Raw genomic sequence first — 19,531 nt, 5'->3', positions numbered from 1 at the left:
TTGCTTCAGCAAAGTCCCTAGGAATCTTGGAAAGCTTACTACCGTGAAACTAAAGCAGAACAGCGATGAAGGCCTCATGGAGCTGCTGCACGCCTCCCGTTTTGCCAGCATAATCAGGGCCTTACTTCGAGGCTAGTGCTCACATTGACTTTCACGTTTGGTATAGAGCAGAGCAGGGTGAGCTTCCAACTAGGAACTGGAAGCACAAGGTTTCTTTCGAGAAAACTCATTTTCTTCTATGAACCATGCCGGCTGTAAGTAAAAGCACGGTAACAACAGTGCTTTTCAGGGAGCTTCGGGGCCGCATCAACGGAGCTTTCATAATGGGAAAACTAGCCTTGTGCCATCAGTCTCTACTTTCTAGGTTGACACGCAGCATACACGCAGGAGCAGAGCTTCCTGGTTCTACGCAGTGTTCTGGTACGGAAACGGGTGCTGAAGCAAGTCCGCTAGGAGTGTTGAAAAGCTTACTACCTTGAAACTAAAGCAGAACAACGATGAAGGCCTCATGGAGCTGCTGCACGCCTCTCGTTTTGCAAGGATAATCAGGGCCTTACTTCGAAGCTTGGGCTCACGTTGACTTTCACTTTAGGTATAGCGCAGAGCAGGGTGAGCTTCCAACAAGGAACTGGAAACCCAAGGTTTCTTAGGAGAAAACTCATTTTCTTCTCAGAACCATGCCGGCAGTGAGGAAAACCCCGGCAACAACAATGCTTTTCAGGTAGCTTCGAGGCCGCATGAACGGAGCTTTCATAATGGGAAAAGAAGCCTTATGCCATCAGTCTCCAATTTCTAGGTTGACACGAAGCATACACGCAGGACCAGAGCTTACTGTCTCTACGCAGTGTTCTGGTACCGAAACGGTTGCCTAAGCAAAGTCCCTAGGAGTCTTGGAAAGCTTACTACTGTGAAACTAAAGCAGAACAGCGATGAAGGCCTCATGGAGCTGCTGCACGCCTCCCGTTTTGCCAGCATAATCAGGGCCTTACTTCGAGGCTAGGGCTCACATTGACTTTCACGTTTGGTATAGAGCAGAGCAGGGTGAGCTTCCAACTAGGAACTGGAAGCACAAGGTTTCTTTCGAGAAAACTCCTTTTCTTCTATTAGCCATGCCGGCTGTAAGTAAAAGCACGGTAACAACAGTGCTTTTCAGGGAGCTTCGGGGCCGCATCAACGGAGCTTTCATAATGGGAAAACTAGCCTTGTGCCATCAGTCTCTACTTTCTAGGTTGACACGCAGCATACACGCAGGAGCAGAGCTTCCTGGTTCTACGCAGTGTTCTGGTACTGAAACGGGTGCTGAAGCAAGTCCTCTAGGAGTGTTGAAAAGCTTACTACCTTGAAACTAAAGCAGAACAACGATGAAGGCCTCATGGAGCTGCTGCACGCCTCTCGTTTTGCAAGGATAATCAGGGCCTTACTTCGAAGCTTGGGCTCACGTTGACTTTCACTTTAGGTATAGCGCAGAGCAGGGTGAGCTTCCAACAAGGAACTGGAAACCCAAGGTTTCTTAGGAGAAAACTCATTTTCTTCTCAGAACCATACCGGCAGTGAGGAAAACCCCGGCAACAACAATGCTTTTCAGGTAGCTTCGAGGCCGCATGAACGGATCTTTCATAATGGGAAAAGAAGCCTTATGCCATCAGTCTCCAATTTCTAGGTTGACACGCAGCATACACGCAGGACCAGAGCTTACTGTCTCTACGCAGTGTTCTGGTACCGAAACGGTTGCCTAAGCAAAGTCCCTAGGAGTCTTGGAAAGCTTACTACCGTGAAACTAAAGCAGAACAGCGATGAAGGCCTCAGGGAGCTGCTGCACGCCTCCCGTTTTGCCAGCATAATCAGGGCCTTACTTCGAGGCTAGGGCTCACATTGACTTTCACGTTTGGTATAGAGCAGAGCAGGGTGAGCTTCCAACTAGGAACTGGAAGCACAAGGTTTCTTTCGAGAAAACTCATTTTCTTCTATGAACCATGCCGGCTGTAAGTAAAAGCACGGTAACAACAGTGCTTTTCAGGGAGCTTCGGGGCCGCATCAACGGAGCTTTCATAATGGGAAAACTAGCCTTGTGCCATCAGTCTCTAATTTCTAGGTTGACACGCAGCATACACGCAGGAGCAGAGCTTCCTGGTTCTACGCAGTGTTCTGGTACGGAAACGGGTGCTGAAGCAAGTCCGCTAGGAGTGTTGAAAAGCTTACTACCTTGAAACTAAAGCAGAACAACGATGAAGGCCTCATGGAGCTGCTGCACGCCTCTCCTTTTGCAAGGATAATCAGGGCCTTACTTCGAAGCTTGGGCTCACGTTGACTTTCACTTTAGGTATAGCGCAGAGCAGGGTGAGCTTCCAACAAGGAACTGGAAACCCAAGGTTTCTTAGGAGAAAACTCATTTTCTTCTCAGAACCATGCCGGCAGTGAGGAAAACCCCGGCAACAACAATGCTTTTCAGGTAGCTTCGAGGCCGCATGAACGGAGCTTTCATAATGGGAAAAGAAGCCTTATGCCATCAGTCTCCAATTTCTAGGTTGACACGCAGCATACACGCAGGACCAGAGCTTACTGTCTCTACGCAGTGTTCTGGTACCGAAACGGTTGCTTAAGCAAAGTCCCTAGGAGTCTTGGAGAGCTTACTACCGTGAAACTAAAGCAGAACAGCGATGAAGGCCTCATGGAGCTGCTGCACGCTTCCCGTTTTGCCAGCATAATCAGGGCCTTACTTCGAGGCTAGGGCTCACATTGACTTTCACGTTTGGTATAGAGCAGAGCAGGGTGAGCTTCCAACTAGGAACTGGAAGCACAAGGTTTCTTTCGAGAAAACTCATTTTCTTCTATGAACCATGCGGGCTGTAAGTAAAAGCACGGTAACAACAGTGCTTTTCAGGTAGCTTTGGGGCCGCATCAACGGAGCTTTCATAATGGGAAAACTAGCCTTGTGCCATCAGTCTCTACTTTCTAGGTTGACACGCAGCATACACGCAGGAGCAGAGCTTCCTGGTTCTACGCAGTGTTCTGGTACTGAAACGGGTGCTGAAGCAAGTCCTCTAGGAGTGTTGAAAAGCTTACTACCTTGAAACTAAAGCAGAACAACGATGAAGGCCTCATGGAGCTGCTGCACGCCTCTCGTTTCGCAAGGATAACCAGGGCCTTACTTCGCAGCTTGGGCTCACGTTGACTTTCACTTTAGGTATAGCGCAGAGCAGGGTGAGCTTCCAACAAGGAACTGGAAACCCAAGGTTTCTTAGGAGAAAACTCATTTTCTTCTCAGAACCATGCCGGCAGTGAGGAAAACCCCGGCAACAACAATGCTTTTCAGGTAGCTTCGAGGCCGCATGAACGGAGCTTTCATAATGGGAAAAGAAGCCTTATGCCATCAGTCTCCAATTTCTAGGTTGACACGCAGCATACACGCAGGACCAGAGCTTACTGTCTCTACGCAGTGTTCTGGTACCGAAACGGTTGCTTAAGCAAAGTCCCTAGGAGTCTTGGAGAGCTTACTACCGTGAAACTAAAGCAGAACAGCGATGAAGGCCTCATGGAGCTGCTGCACGCTTCCCGTTTTGCCAGCATAATCAGGGCCTTACTTCGAGGCTAGGGCTCACATTGACTTTCACGTTTGGTATAGAGCAGAGCAGGGTGAGCTTCCAACTAGGAACTGGAAGCACAAGGTTTCTTTCGAGAAAACTCATTTTCTTCTATGAACCATGCGGGCTGTAAGTAAAAGCACGGTAACAACAGTGCTTTTCAGGTAGCTTTGGGGCCGCATCAACGGAGCTTTCATAATGGGAAAACTAGCCTTGTGCCATCAGTCTCTACTTTCTAGGTTGACACGCAGCATACACGCAGGAGCAGAGCTTCCTGGTTCTACGCAGTGTTCTGGTACTGAAACGGGTGCTGAAGCAAGTCCTCTAGGAGTGTTGAAAAGCTTACTACCTTGAAACTAAAGCAGAACAACGATGAAGGCCTCATGGAGCTGCTGCACGCCTCTCGTTTCGCAAGGATAATCAGGGCCTTACTTCGCAGCTTGGGCTCACTTTGACTTTCACTTTAGGTATAGCGCAGAGCAGGGTGAGCTTCCAACAAGGAACTGGAAACCCAAGGTTTCTTAGGAGAAAACTCATTTTCTTCTCAGAACCATGCCGGCAGTGAGGAAAACCCCGGCAACAACAATGCTTTTCAGGTAGCTTCGAGGCCGCATGAACGGAGCTTTCATAATGGGAAAAGAAGCCTTATGCCATCAGTCTCCAATTTCTAGGTTGACACGCAGCATACACGCAGGACCAGAGCTTACTGTCTCTACGCAGTGTTCTGGTACCGAAACGGTTGCTTAAGCAAAGTCCCTAGGAGTCTTGGAGAGCTTACTACCGTGAAACTAAAGCAGAACAGCGATGAAGGCCTCATGGAGCTGCTGCACGCCTCCCGTTTTGCCAGCATAATCAGGGCCTTACTTCGAGGCTAGTGCTCACATTGACTTTCACGTTTGGTATAGAGCAGAGCAGGGTGAGCTTCCAACTAGGAACTGGAAGCACAAGGTTTCTTTCGAGAAAACTCATTTTCTTCTATGTGTCATGCCGGCTGTAAGTAAAAGCACGGTAACAACAGTGCTTTTCAGGGAGCTTCGGGGCCGCATCAACGGAGCTTTCATAATGGGAAAACTAGCCTTGTGCCATCAGACTCTACTTTCTAGGTTGACACGCAGCATACACGCAGGAGCAGAGCTTCCTGGTTCTACGCAGTGTTCTGGTACTGAAACGGGTGCTGAAGCAAGTCCGCTAGGAGTGTTGAAAAGCTTACTACCTTGAAACTAAAGCAGAACAACGATGAAGGCCTCATGGAGCTGCTGCACGCCTCTCGTTTTGCAAGGATAATCAGGGCCTTACTTCGAAGCTTGGGCTCACGTTGACTTTCACTTTAGGTATAGCGCAGAGCAGGGTGAGCTTCCAACAAGGAACTGGAAACCCAAGGTTTCTTAGGAGAAAACTCATTTTCTTCTCAGAACCATGCCGGCAGTGAGGAAAACCCCGGCAACAACAATGCTTTTCAGGTAGCTTCGAGGTCGCATGAACGGAGCTTTCATAATGGGAAAAGAAGCCTTATGCCATCAGTCTCCAATTTCTAGGTTGACACGCAGCATACACGCAGGACCAGAGCTTACTGTCCCTACGCAGTTTTCTGGTACCGAAACGGTTGCTTCAGCAAAGTCCCTAGGAGTCTTGGAAAGCTTACTACCGTGAAACTAAAGCAGAACAGCGATGAAGGCCTCATGGAGCTGCTGCACGCCTCCCGTTTTGCCAGCATAATCAGGGCCTTACTTCGAGGCTAGTGCTCACATTGACTTTCACGTTTGGTATAGAGCAGAGCAGGGTGAGCTTCCAACTAGGAACTGGAAGCACAAGGTTTCTTTCGAGAAAACTCATTTTCTTCTATGTGCCATGCCGGCTGTAAGTAAAAGCACGGTAACAACAGTGCTTTTCAGGGAGCTTCGGGGCCGCATCAACGGAGCTTTCATAATGGGAAAACTAGCCTTGTGCCATCAGACTCTACTTTCTAGGTTGACACGCAGCATACACGCAGGAGCAGAGCTTCCTGGTTCTACGCAGTGTTCTGGTACTGAAACGGGTGCTGAAGCAAGTCCGCTAGGAGTGTTGAAAAGCTTACTACCTTGAAACTAAAGCAGAACAACGATGAAGGCCTCATGGAGATGCTGCACGCCTCTCGTTTTGCAAGGATAATCAGGGCCTTACTTCGAAGCTTGGGCTCACGTTGACTTTCACTTTAGGTATAGCGCAGAGCAGGGTGAGCTTCCAACAAGGAACTGGAAACCCAAGGTTTCTTAGGAGAAAACTCATTTTCTTCTCAGAACCATGCCGGCAGTGAGGAAAACCCCGGCAACAACAATGCTTTTCAGGTAGCTTCGAGGTCGCATGAACGGAGCTTTCATAATGGGAAAAGAAGCCTTATGCCATCAGTCTCCAATTTCTAGGTTCACACGCAGCATACACGCAGGACCAGAGCTTACTGTCCCTACGCAGTGTTCTGGTACCGAAACGGTTGCTTCAGCAAAGTCCCTAGGAATCTTGGAAAGCTTACTACCGTGAAACTAAAGCAGAACAGCGATGAAGGCCTCATGGAGCTGCTGCACGCCTCCCGTTTTGCCAGCATAATCAGGGCCTTACTTCGAGGCTAGTGCTCACATTGACTTTCACGTTTGGTATAGAGCAGAGCAGGGTGAGCTTCCAACTAGGAACTGGAAGCACAAGGTTTCTTTCGAGAAAACTCCTTTTCTTCTATTAGCCATGCCGGCTGTAAGTAAAAGCACGGTAACAACAGTGCTTTTCAGGGAGCTTCGGGGCCGCATCAACGGAGCTTTCATAATGGGAAAACTAGCCTTGTGCCATCAGTCTCTACTTTCTAGGTTGACACGCAGCATACACGCAGGAGCAGAGCTTACTGTCTCAACGCAGTGTTCTGGTACTGAAACGGGTGCTGAAGCAAGTCCTCTAGGAGTGTTGAAAAGCTTACTACCTTGAAACTAAAGCAGAACAACGATGAAGGCCTCATGGAGCTGCTGCACGCCTCTCGTTTTGCAAGGATAATCAGGGCCTTACTTCGAAGCTTGGGCTCACGTTGACTTTCACTTTAGGTATAGCGCAGAGCAGGGTGAGCTTCCAACAAGGAACTGGAAACCCAAGGTTTCTTAGGAGAAAACTCATTTTCTTCTCAGAACCATGCCGGCAGTGAGGAAAACCCCGGCAACAACAATGCTTTTCAGGTAGCTTCGAGGCCGCATGAACGGAGCTTTCATAATGGGAAAAGAAGCCTTATGCCATCAGTCTCCAATTTCTAGGTTGACACGCAGCATACACGCAGGACCAGAGCTTACTGTCTCTACGCAGTGTTCTGGTACCGAAACGGTTGCTTAAGCAAAGTCCCTAGGAGTCTTGGAGAGCTTACTACCGTGAAACTAAAGCAGAACAGCGATGAAGGCCTCATGGAGCTGCTGCACGCCTCCCGTTTTGCCAGCATAATCAGGGCCTTACTTCGAGGCTAGGGCTCACATTGACTTTCACGTTTGGTATAGAGCAGAGCAGGGTGAGCTTCCAACTAGGAACTGGAAGCACAAGGTTTCTTTCGAGAAAACTCATTTTCTTCTATGTGCCATGCCGGCTGTAAGTAAAAGCACGGTAACAACAGTGCTTTTCAGGGAGCTTCGGGGCCGCATCAACGGAGCTTTCATAATGGGAAAACTAGCCTTGTGCCATCAGTCTCTACTTTCTAGGTTGACACGCAGCATACACGCAGGAGCAGAGCTTCCTGGTTCTACGCAGTGTTCTGGTACTGAAACGGGTGCTGAAGCAAGTCCTCTAGGAGTGTTGAAAAGCTTACTACCTTGAAACTAAAGCAGAACAACGATGAAGGCCTCATGGAGCTGCTGCACGCCTCTCGTTTTGCAAGGATAATCAGGGCCTTACTTCGAAGCTTGGGCTCACGTTGACTTTCACTTTAGGTATAGCGCAGAGCAGGGTGAGCTTCCAACAAGGAACTGGAAACCCAAGGTTTCTTAGGAGAAAACTCATTTTCTTCTCAGAACCATGCCGGCAGTGAGGAAAACCCCGGCAACAACAATGCTTTTCAGGTAGCTTCGAGGCCGCATGAACGGATCTTTCATAATGGGAAAAGAAGCCTTATGCCATCAGTCTCCAATTTCTAGGTTGACACGCAGCATACACGCAGGACCAGAGCTTACTGTCTCTACGCAGTGTTCTGGTACCGAAACGGTTGCTTAAGCAAAGTCCCTAGGAGTCTTGGAGAGCTTACTACCGTGAAACTAAAGCAGAACAGCGATGAAGGCCTCATGGAGCTGCTGCACGCCTCCCGTTTTGCCAGGATAATCAGGGCCTTACTTCGAGGCTAGGGCTCACATTGACTTTCACGTTTGGTATAGAGCAGAGCAGGGTGAGCTTCCAACTAGGAACTGGAAGCACAAGGTTTCTTTCGAGAAAACTCATTTTCTTCTATGTGCCATGCCGGCTGTAAGTAAAAGCACGGTAACAACAGTGCTTTTCAGGGAGCTTCGGGGCCGCATCAACGGAGCTTTCATAATGGGAAAACTAGCCTTGTGCCATCAGACTCTACTTTCTAGGTTGACACGCAGCATACACGCAGGAGCAGAGCTTCCTGGTTCTACGCAGTGTTCTGGTACTGAAACGGGTGCTGAAGCAAGTCCGCTAGGAGTGTTGAAAAGCTTACTACCTTGAAACTAAAGCAGAACAACGATGAAGGCCTCATGGAGCTGCTGCACGCCTCTCGTTTTGCAAGGATAATCAGGGCCTTACTTCGAAGCTTGGGCTCACGTTGACTTTCACTTTAGGTATAGCGCAGAGCAGGGTGAGCTTCCAACAAGGAACTGGAAACCCAAGGTTTCTTAGGAGAAAACTCATTTTCTTCTCAGAACCATGCCGGCAGTGAGGAAAACCCCGGCAACAACAATGCTTTTCAGGTAGCTTCGAGGCCGCATGAACGGAGCTTTCATAATGGGAAAAGAAGCCTTATGCCATCAGTCTCCAATTTCTAGGTTGACACGCAGCATACACGCAGGACCAGAGCTTACTGTCTCTACGCAGTGTTCTGGTACCGAAACGGTTGCTTAAGCAAAGTCCCTAGGAGTCTTGGAGAGCTTACTACCGTGAAACTAAAGCAGAACAGCGATGAAGGCCTCATGGAGCTGCTGCACGCCTCCCGTTTTGCCAGGATAATCAGGGCCTTACTTCGAGTCTAGTGCTCACATTGACTTTCACGTTTGGTATAGAGCAGAGCAGGGTGAGCTTCCAACTAGGAACTGGAAGCACAAGGTTTCTTTCGAGAAAACTCATTTTCTTCTATGTGCCATGCCGGCTGTAAGTAAAAGCACAGTAACAACAGTGCTTTTCAGGGAGCTTCGGGGCCGCATCAACGGAGCTTTCATAATGGGAAAACTAGCCTTGTGCCATCAGACTCTACTTTCTAGGTTGACACGCAGCATACACGCAGGAGCAGAGCTTCCTGGTTCTACGCAGTGTTCTGGTACTGAAACGGGTGCTGAAGCAAGTCCGCTAGGAGTGTTGAAAAGCTTACTACCTTGAAACTAAAGCAGAACAACGATGAAGGCCTCATGGAGCTGCTGCACGCCTCTCGTTTTGCAAGGATAATCAGGGCCTTACTTCGAAGCTTGGGCTCACGTTGACTTTCACTTTAGGTATAGCGCAGAGCAGGGTGAGCTTCCAACAAGGAACTGGAAACCCAAGGTTTCTTAGGAGAAAACTCATTTTCTTCTCAGAACCATGCCGGCAGTGAGGAAAACCCCGGCAACAACAATGCTTTTCAGGTAGCTTCGAGGTCGCATGAACGGAGCTTTCATAATGGGAAAAGAAGCCTTATGCCATCAGTCTCCAATTTCTAGGTTGACACGCAGCATACACGCAGGACCAGAGCTTACTGTCCCTACGCAGTGTTCTGGTACCGAAACGGTTGCTTCAGCAAAGTCCCTAGGAATCTTGGAAAGCTTACTACCGTGAAACTAAAGCAGAACAGCGATGAAGGCCTCATGGAGCTGCTGCACGCCTCCCGTTTTGCCAGCATAATCAGGGCCTTACTTCGAGGCTAGTGCTCACATTGACTTTCACGTTTGGTATAGAGCAGAGCAGGGTGAGCTTCCAACTAGGAACTGGAAGCACAAGGTTTCTTTCGAGAAAACTCATTTTCTTCTATGAACCATGCCGGCTGTAAGTAAAAGCACGGTAACAACAGTGCTTTTCAGGGAGCTTCGGGGCCGCATCAACGGAGCTTTCATAATGGGAAAACTAGCCTTGTGCCATCAGTCTCTAATTTCTAGGTTGACACGCAGCATACACGCAGGAGCAGAGCTTCCTGGTTCTACGCAGTGTTCTGGTACGGAAACGGGTGCTGAAGCAAGTCCGCTAGGAGTGTTGAAAAGCTTACTACCTTGAAACTAAAGCAGAACAACGATGAAGGCCTCATGGAGCTGCTGCACGCCTCTCGTTTTGCAAGGATAATCAGGGCCTTACTTCGAAGCTTGGGCTCACGTTGACTTTCACTTTAGGTATAGCGCAGAGCAGGGTGAGCTTCCAACAAGGAACTGGAAACCCAAGGTTTCTTAGGAGAAAACTCATTTTCTTCTCAGAACCATGCCGGCAGTGAGGAAAACCCCGGCAACAACAATGCTTTTCAGGTAGCTTCGAGGCCGCATGAACGGAGCTTTCATAATGGGAAAAGAAGCCTTATGCCATCAGTCTCCAATTTCTAGGTTGACACGCAGCATACACGCAGGACCAGAGCTTACTGTCTCTACGCAGTGTTCTGGTACCGAAACGGTTGCCTAAGCAAAGTCCCTAGGAGTCTTGGAAAGCTTACTACTGTGAAACTAAAGCAGAACAGCGATGAAGGCCTCATGGAGCTGCTGCACGCCTCCCGTTTTGCCAGCATAATCAGGGCCTTACTTCGAGGCTAGGGCTCACATTGACTTTCACGTTTGGTATAGAGCAGAGCAGGGTGAGCTTCCAACTAGGAACTGGAAGCACAAGGTTTCTTTCGAGAAAACTCGTTTTCTTCTATTAGCCATGCCGGCTGTAAGTAAAAGCACGGTAACAACAGTGCTTTTCAGGGAGCTTCGGGGCCGCATCAACGGAGCTTTCATAATGGGAAAACTAGCCTTGTGCCATCAGTCTCTACTTTCTAGGTTGACACGCAGCATACACGCAGGAGCAGAGCTTACTGTCTCTACGCAGTGTTCTGGTACTGAAACGGGTGCTGAAGCAAGTCCTCTAGGAGTGTTGAAAAGCTTACTACCTTGAAACTAAAGCAGAACAACGATGAAGGCCTCATGGAGCTGCTGCACGCCTCTCGTTTTGCAAGGATAATCAGGGCCTTACTTCGAAGCTTGGGCTCACGTTGACTTTCACTTTAGGTATAGCGCAGAGCAGGGTGAGCTTCCAACAAGGAACTGGAAACCCAAGGTTTCTTAGGAGAAAACTCATTTTCTTCTCAGAACCATGCCGGCAGTGAGGAAAACCCCGGCAACAACAATGCTTTTCAGGTAGCTTCGAGGCCGCATGAACGGATCTTTCATAATGGGAAAAGAAGCCTTATGCCATCAGTCTCCAATTTCTAGGTTGACACGCAGGATACACGCAGGACCAGAGCTTACTGTCCCTACGCAGTGTTCTGGTACCGAAACGGTTGCTTCACCAACGTCCCTAGGAGTCTTGGAAAGCTTACTACCGTGAAACTAAAGCAGAACAGCGATGAAGGCCTCATGGAGCTGCTGCACGCCTCCCGTTTTGCCAGCATAATCAGGGCCTTACTTCGAGGCTAGGGCTCACATTGACTTTCACGTTTGGTATAGAGCAGAGCAGGGTGAGCTTCCAACTAGGAACTGGAAGCACAAGGTTTCTTTCGAGAAAACTCCTTTTCTTCTATTAGCCATGCCGGCTGTAAGTAAAAGCACGGTAACAACAGTGCTTTTCAGGGAGCTTCGGGGCCGCATCAACGGAGCTTTCATAATGGGAAAACTAGCCTTGTGCCATCAGTCTCTACTTTCTAGGTTGACACGCAGCATACACGCAGGAGCAGAGCTTCCTGGTTCTACGCAGTGTTCTGGTACTGAAACGGGTGCTGAAGCAAGTCCTCTAGGAGTGTTGAAAAGCTTACTACCTTGAAACTAAAGCAGAACAACGATGAAGGCCTCATGGAGCTGCTGCACGCCTCTCGTTTTGCAAGGATAATCAGGGCCTTACTTCGAAGCTTGGGCTCACGTTGACTTTCACTTTAGGTATAGCGCAGAGCAGGGTGAGCTTCCAACAAGGAACTGGAAACCCAAGGTTTCTTAGGAGAAAACTCATTTTCTTCTCAGAACCATACCGGCAGTGAGGAAAACCCCGGCAACAACAATGCTTTTCAGGTAGCTTCGAGGCCGCATGAACGGAGCTTTCATAATGGGAAAAGAAGCCTTATGCCATCAGTCTCCAATTTCTAGGTTGACACGCAGCATACACGCAGGACCAGAGCTTACTGTCTCTACGCAGTGTTCTGGTACCGAAACGGTTGCTTAAGCAAAGTCCCTAGGAGTCTTGGAGAGCTTACTACCGTGAAACTAAAGCAGAACAGCGATGAAGGCCTCATGGAGCTGCTGCACGCCTCCCGTTTTGCCAGGATAATCAGGGCCTTACTTCGAGGCTAGTGCTCACATTGACTTTCACGTTTGGTATAGAGCAGAGCAGGGTGAGCTTCCAACTAGGAACTGGAAGCACAAGGTTTCTTTCGAGAAAACTCATTTTCTTCTATGTGCCATGCCGGCTGTAAGTAAAAGCACAGTAACAACAGTGCTTTTCAGGGAGCTTCGGGGCCGCATGAACGGATCTTTCATAATGGGAAAAGAAGCCTTATGCCATCAGTCTCCAATTTCTAGGTTGACACGCAGGATACACGCAGGACCAGAGCTTACTGTCCCTACGCAGTGTTCTGGTACCGAAACGGTTGCTTCACCAACGTCCCTAGGAGTCTTGGAAAGCTTACTACCGTGAAACTAAAGCAGAACAGCGATGAAGGCCTCATGGAGCTGCTGCACGCCTCCCGTTTTGCCAGCATAATCAGGGCCTTACTTCGAGGCTAGGGCTCACATTGACTTTCACGTTTGGTATAGAGCAGAGCAGGGTGAGCTTCCAACTAGGAACTGGAAGCACAAGGTTTCTTTCGAGAAAACTCCTTTTCTTCTATTAGCCATGCCGGCTGTAAGTAAAAGCACGGTAACAACAGTGCTTTTCAGGGAGCTTCGGGGCCGCATCAACGGAGCTTTCATAATGGGAAAACTAGCCTTGTGCCATCAGTCTCTACTTTCTAGGTTGACACGCAGCATACACGCAGGAGCAGAGCTTCCTGGTTCTACGCAGTGTTCTGGTACTGAAACGGGTGCTGAAGCAAGTCCGCTAGGAGTGTTGAAAAGCTTACTACCTTGAAACTAAAGCAGAACAACGATGAAGGCCTCATGGAGCTGCTGCACGCCTCTCGTTTTGCAAGGATAATCAGGGCCTTACTTCGAAGCTTGGGCTCACGTTGACTTTCACTTTAGGTATAGCGCAGAGCAGGGTGAGCTTCCAACAAGGAACTGGAAACCCAAGGTTTCTTAGGAGAAAACTCATTTTCTTCTCAGAACCATGCCGGCAGTGAGGAAAACCCCGGCAACAACAATGCTTTTCAGGTAGCTTCGAGGCCGCATGAACGGAGCTTTCATAATGGGAAAAGAAGCCTTATGCCATCAGTCTCCAATTTCTAGGTTGACACGCAGCATACACGCAGGACCAGAGCTTACTGTCCCTACGCAGTGTTCTGGTACCGAAACGGTTGCTTCAGCAAAGTCCCTAGGAATCTTGGAAAGCTTACTACCGTGAAACTAAAGCAGAACAGCGATGAAGGCCTCATGGAGCTGCTGCACGCCTCCCGTTTTGCCAGCATAATCAGGGCCTTACTTCGAGGCTAGTGCTCACATTGACTTTCACGTTTGGTATAGAGCAGAGCAGGGTGAGCTTCCAACTAGGAACTGGAAGCACAAGGTTTCTTTCGAGAAAACTCATTTTCTTCTATGAACCATGCCGGCTGTAAGTAAAAGCACGGTAACAACAGTGCTTTTCAGGGAGCTTCGGGGCCGCATCAACGGAGCTTTCATAATGGGAAAACTAGCCTTGTGCCATCAGTCTCTAATTTCTAGGTTGACACGCAGCATACACGCAGGAGCAGAGCTTCCTGGTTCTACGCAGTGTTCTGGTACGGAAACGGGTGCTGAAGCAAGTCCGCTAGGAGTGTTGAAAAGCTTACTACCTTGAAACTAAAGCAGAACAACGATGAAGGCCTCATGGAGCTGCTGCACGCCTCTCGTTTTGCAAGGATAATCAGGGCCTTACTTCGAAGCTTGGGCTCACGTTGACTTTCACTTTAGGTATAGCGCAGAGCAGGGTGAGCTTCCAACAAGGAACTGGAAACCCAAGGTTTCTTAGGAGAAAACTCATTTTCTTCTCAGAACCATGCCGGCAGTGAGGAAAACCCCGGCAACAACAATGCTTTTCAGGTAGCTTCGAGGCCGCATGAACGGAGCTTTCATAATGGGAAAAGAAGCCTTATGCCATCAGTCTCCAATTTCTAGGTTGACACGCAGCATACACGCAGGACCAGAGCTTACTGTCTCTACGCAGTGTTCTGGTACCGAAACGGTTGCCTAAGCAAAGTCCCTAGGAGTCTTGGAAAGCTTACTACTGTGAAACTAAAGCAGAACAGCGATGAAGGCCTCATGGAGCTGCTGCACGCCTCCCGTTTTGCCAGCATAATCAGGGCCTTACTTCGAGGCTAGGGCTCACATTGACTTTCACGTTTGGTATAGAGCAGAGCAGGGTGAGCTTCCAACTAGGAACTGGAAGCACAAGGTTTCTTTCGAGAAAACTCGTTTTCTTCTATTAGCCATGCCGGCTGTAAGTAAAAGCACGGTAACAACAGTGCTTTTCAGGGAGCTTCGGGGCCGCATCAACGGAGCTTTCATAATGGGAAAACTAGCCTTGTGCCATCAGTCTCTACTTTCTAGGTTGACACGCAGCATACACGCAGGAGCAGAGCTTACTGTCTCTACGCAGTGTTCTGGTACTGAAACGGGTGCTGAAGCAAGTCCTCTAGGAGTGTTGAAAAGCTTACTACCTTGAAACTAAAGCAGAACAACGATGAAGGCCTCATGGAGCTGCTGCACGCCTCTCGTTTTGCAAGGATAATCAGGGCCTTACTTCGAAGCTTGGGCTCACGTTGACTTTCACTTTAGGTATAGCGCAGAGCAGGGTGAGCTTCCAACAAGGAACTGGAAACCCAAGGTTTCTTAGGAGAAAACTCATTTTCTTCTCAGAACCATGCCGGCAGTGAGGAAAACCCCGGCAACAACAATGCTTTTCAGGTAGCTTCGAGGCCGCATGAACGGATCTTTCATAATGGGAAAAGAAGCCTTATGCCATCAGTCTCCAATTTCTAGGTTGACACGCAGGATACACGCAGGACCAGAGCTTACTGTCCCTACGCAGTGTTCTGGTACCGAAACGGTTGCTTCACCAACGTCCCTAGGAGTCTTGGAAAGCTTACTACCGTGAAACTAAAGCAGAACAGCGATGAAGGCCTCATGGAGCTGCTGCACGCCTCCCGTTTTGCCAGCATAATCAGGGCCTTACTTCGAGGCTAGGGCTCACATTGACTTTCACGTTTGGTATAGAGCAGAGCAGGGTGAGCTTCCAACTAGGAACTGGAAGCACAAGGTTTCTTTCGAGAAAACTCATTTTCTTCTATTAGCCATGCCGGCTGTAAGTAAAAGCACGGTAACAACAGTGCTTTTCAGGGAGCTTCGGGGCCGCATCAACGGAGCTTTCATAATGGGAAAACTAGCCTTGTGCCATCAGTCTCTACTTTCTAGGTTGACACGCAGCATACACGCAGGAGCAGAGCTTCCTGGTTCTACGCAGTGTTCTGGTACTGAAACGGGTGCTGAAGCAAGTCCTCTAGGAGTGTTGAAAAGCTTACTACCTTGAAACTAAAGCAGAACAACGATGAAGGCCTCATGGAGCTGCTGCACGCCTCTCGTTTTGCAAGGATAATCAGGGCCTTACTTCGAAGCTTGGGCTCACGTTGACTTTCACTTTAGGTATAGCGCAGAGCAGGGTGAGCTTCCAACAAGGAACTGGAAACCCAAGGTTTCTTAGGAGAAAACTCATTTTCTTCTCAGAACCATACCGGCAGTGAGGAAAACCCCGGCAACAACAATGCTTTTCAGGTAGCTTCGAGGCCGCATGAACGGAGCTTTCATAATGGGAAAAGAAGCCTTATGCCATCAGTCTCCAATTTCTAGGTTGACACGCAGCATACACGCAGGACCAGAGCTTACTGTCTCTACGCAGTGTTCTGGTACCGAAACGGTTGCTTAAGCAAAGTCCCTAGGAGTCTTGGAGAGCTTACTACCGTGAAACTAAAGCAGAACAGCGATGAAGGCCTCATGGAGCTGCTGCACGCCTCCCGTTTTGCCAGGATAATCAGGGCCTTACTTCGAGGCTAGTGCTCACATTGACTTTCACGTTTGGTATAGAGCAGAGCAGGGTGAGCTTCCAACTAGGAACTGGAAGCACAAGGTTTCTTTCGAGAAAACTCATTTTCTTCTATGTGCCATGCCGGCTGTAAGTAAAAGCACAGTAACAACAGTGCTTTTCAGGGAGCTTCGGGGCCGCATCAACGGAGCTTTCATAATGGGAAAACTAGCCTTGTGCCATCAGACTCTACTTTCTAGGTTGACACGCAGCATACACGCAGGAGCAGAGCTTCCTGGTTCTACGCAGTGTTCTGGTACTGAAACGGGTGCTGAAGCAAGTCCGCTAGGAGTGTTGAAAAGCTTACTACCTTGAAACTAAAGCAGAACAACGATGAAGGCCTCATGGAGCTGCTGCACGCCTCTCGTTTTGCAAGGATAATCAGGGCCTTACTTCGAAGCTTGGGCTCACGTTGACTTTCACTTTAGGTATAGCGCAGAGCAGGGTGAGCTTCCAACAAGGAACTGGAAACCCAAGGTTTCTTAGGAGAAAACTCATTTTCTTCTCAGAACCATGCCGGCAGTGAGGAAAACCCCGGCAACAACAATGCTTTTCAGGTAGCTTCGAGGTCGCATGAACGGAGCTTTCATAATGGGAAAAGAAGCCTTATGCCATCAGTCTCCAATTTCTAGGTTGACACGCAGCATACACGCAGGACCAGAGCTTACTGTCCCTACGCAGTGTTCTGGTACCGAAACGGTTGCTTCAGCAAAGTCCCTAGGAATCTTGGAAAGCTTACTACCGTGAAACTAAAGCAGAACAGCGATGAAGGCCTCATGGAGCTGCTGCACGCCTCCCGTTTTGCCAGCATAATCAGGGCCTTACTTCGAGGCTAGTGCTCACATTGACTTTCACGTTTGGTATAGAGCAGAGCAGGGTGAGCTTCCAACTAGGAACTGGAAGCACAAGGTTTCTTTCGAGAAAACTCATTTTCTTCTATGAACCATGCCGGCTGTAAGTAAAAGCACGGTAACAACAGTGCTTTTCAGGGAGCTTCGGGGCCGCATCAACGGAGCTTTCATAATGGGAAAACTAGCCTTGTGCCATCAGTCTCTAATTTCTAGGTTGACACGCAGCATACACGCAGGAGCAGAGCTTCCTGGTTCTACGCAGTGTTCTGGTACGGAAACGGGTGCTGAAGCAAGTCCGCTAGGAGTGTTGAAAAGCTTACTACCTTGAAAGTAAAGCAGAACAACGATGAAGGCCTCATGGAGCTGCTGCACGCCTCTCGTTTTGCAAGGATAATCAGGGCCTTACTTCGAAGCTTGGGCTCACGTTGACTTTCACTTTAGGTATAGCGCAGAGCAGGGTGAGCTTCCAACAAGGAACTGGAAACCCAAGGTTTCTTAGGAGAAAACTCATTTTCTTCTCAGAACCATGCCGGCAGTGAGGAAAACCCCGGCAACAACAATGCTTTTCAGGTAGCTTCGAGGCCGCATGAACGGAGCTTTCATAATGGGAAAAGAAGCCTTATGCCATCAGTCTCCAATTTCTAGGTTGACACGCAGCATACACGCAGGACCAGAGCTTACTGTCTCTACGCAGTGTTCTGGTACCGAAACGGTTGCCTAAGCAAAGTCCCTAGGAGTCTTGGAAAGCTTACTACTGTGAAACTAAAGCAGAACAGCGATGAAGGCCTCATGGAGCTGCTGCACGCCTCCCGTTTTGCCAGCATAATCAGGGCCTTACTTCGAGGCTAGGGCTCACATTGACTTTCACGTTTGGTATAGAGCAGAGCAGGGTGAGCTTCCAACTAGGAACTGGAAGCACAAGGTTTCTTTCGAGAAAACTCGTTTTCTTCTATTAGCCATGCCGGCTGTAAGTAAAAGCACGGTAACAACAGTGCTTTTCAGGGAGCTTCGGGGCCGCATCAACGGAGCTTTCATAATGGGAAAACTAGCCTTGTGCCATCAGTCTCTACTTTCTAGGTTGACACGCAGCATACACGCAGGAGCAGAGCTTACTGTCTCTACGCAGTGTTCTGGTACTGAAACGGGTGCTGAAGCAAGTCCTCTAGGAGTGTTGAAAAGCTTACTACCTTGAAACTAAAGCAGAACAACGATGAAGGCCTCATGGAGCTGCTGCACGCCTCTCGTTTTGCAAGGATAATCAGGGCCTTACTTCGAAGCTTGGGCTCACGTTGACTTTCACTTTAGGTATAGCGCAGAGCAGGGTGAGCTTCCAACAAGGAACTGGAAACCCAAGGTTTCTTAGGAGAAAACTCATTTTCTTCTCAGAACCATGCCGGCAGTGAGGAAAACCCCGGCAACAACAATGCTTTTCAGGTAGCTTCGAGGCCGCATGAACGGATCTTTCATAATGGGAAAAGAAGCCTTATGCCATCAGTCTCCAATTTCTAGGTTGACACGCAGGATACACGCAGGACCAGAGCTTACTGTCCCTACGCAGTGTTCTGGTACCGAAACGGTTGCTTCACCAACGTCCCTAGGAGTCTTGGAAAGCTTACTACCGTGAAACTAAAGCAGAACAGCGATGAAGGCCTCATGGAGCTGCTGCACGCCTCCCGTTTTGCCAGCATAATCAGGGCCTTACTTCGAGGCTAGGGCTCACATTGACTTTCACGTTTGGTATAGAGCAGAGCAGGGTGAGCTTCCAACTAGGAACTGGAAGCACAAGGTTTCTTTCGAGAAAACTCCTTTTCTTCTATTAGCCATGCCGGCTGTAAGTAAAAGCACGGTAACAACAGTGCTTTTCAGGGAGCTTCGGGGCCGCATCAACGGAGCTTTCATAATGGGAAAACTAGCCTTGTGCCATCAGTCTCTAATTTCTAGGTTGACACGCAGCATACACGCAGGAGCAGAGCTTCCTGGTTCTACGCAGTGTTCTGGTACTGAAACGGGTGCTGAAGCAAGTCCTCTAGGAGTGTTGAAAAGCTTACTACCTTGAAACTAAAGCAGAACAACGATGAAGGCCTCATGGAGCTGCTGCACGCCTCTCGTTTTGCAAGGATAATCAGGGCCTTACTTCGAAGCTTGGGCTCACGTTGACTTTCACTTTAGGTATAGCGCAGAGCAGGGTGAGCTTCCAACAAGGAACTGGAAACCCAAGGTTTCTTAGGAGAAAACTCATTTTCTTCTCAGAACCATACCGGCAGTGAGGAAAACCCCGGCAACAACAATGCTTTTCAGGTAGCTTCGAGGCCGCATGAACGGAGCTTTCATAATGGGAAAAGAAGCCTTATGCCATCAGTCTCCAATTTCTAGGTTGACACGCAGCATACACGCAGGACCAGAGCTTACTGTCTCTACGCAGTGTTCTGGTACCGAAACGGTTGCCTAAGCAAAGTCCCTAGGAGTCTTGGAAAGCTTACTACTGTGAAACTAAAGCAGAACAGCGATGAAGGCCTCATGGAGCTGCTGCAC

This window comes from Eubalaena glacialis, chromosome 16 (assembly GCF_028564815.1).
Source record: "Eubalaena glacialis isolate mEubGla1 chromosome 16, mEubGla1.1.hap2.+ XY, whole genome shotgun sequence".
NCBI lineage: Eukaryota > Metazoa > Chordata > Mammalia > Artiodactyla > Balaenidae > Eubalaena > Eubalaena glacialis.
This window is presented reverse-complemented; position numbering follows the sequence as displayed.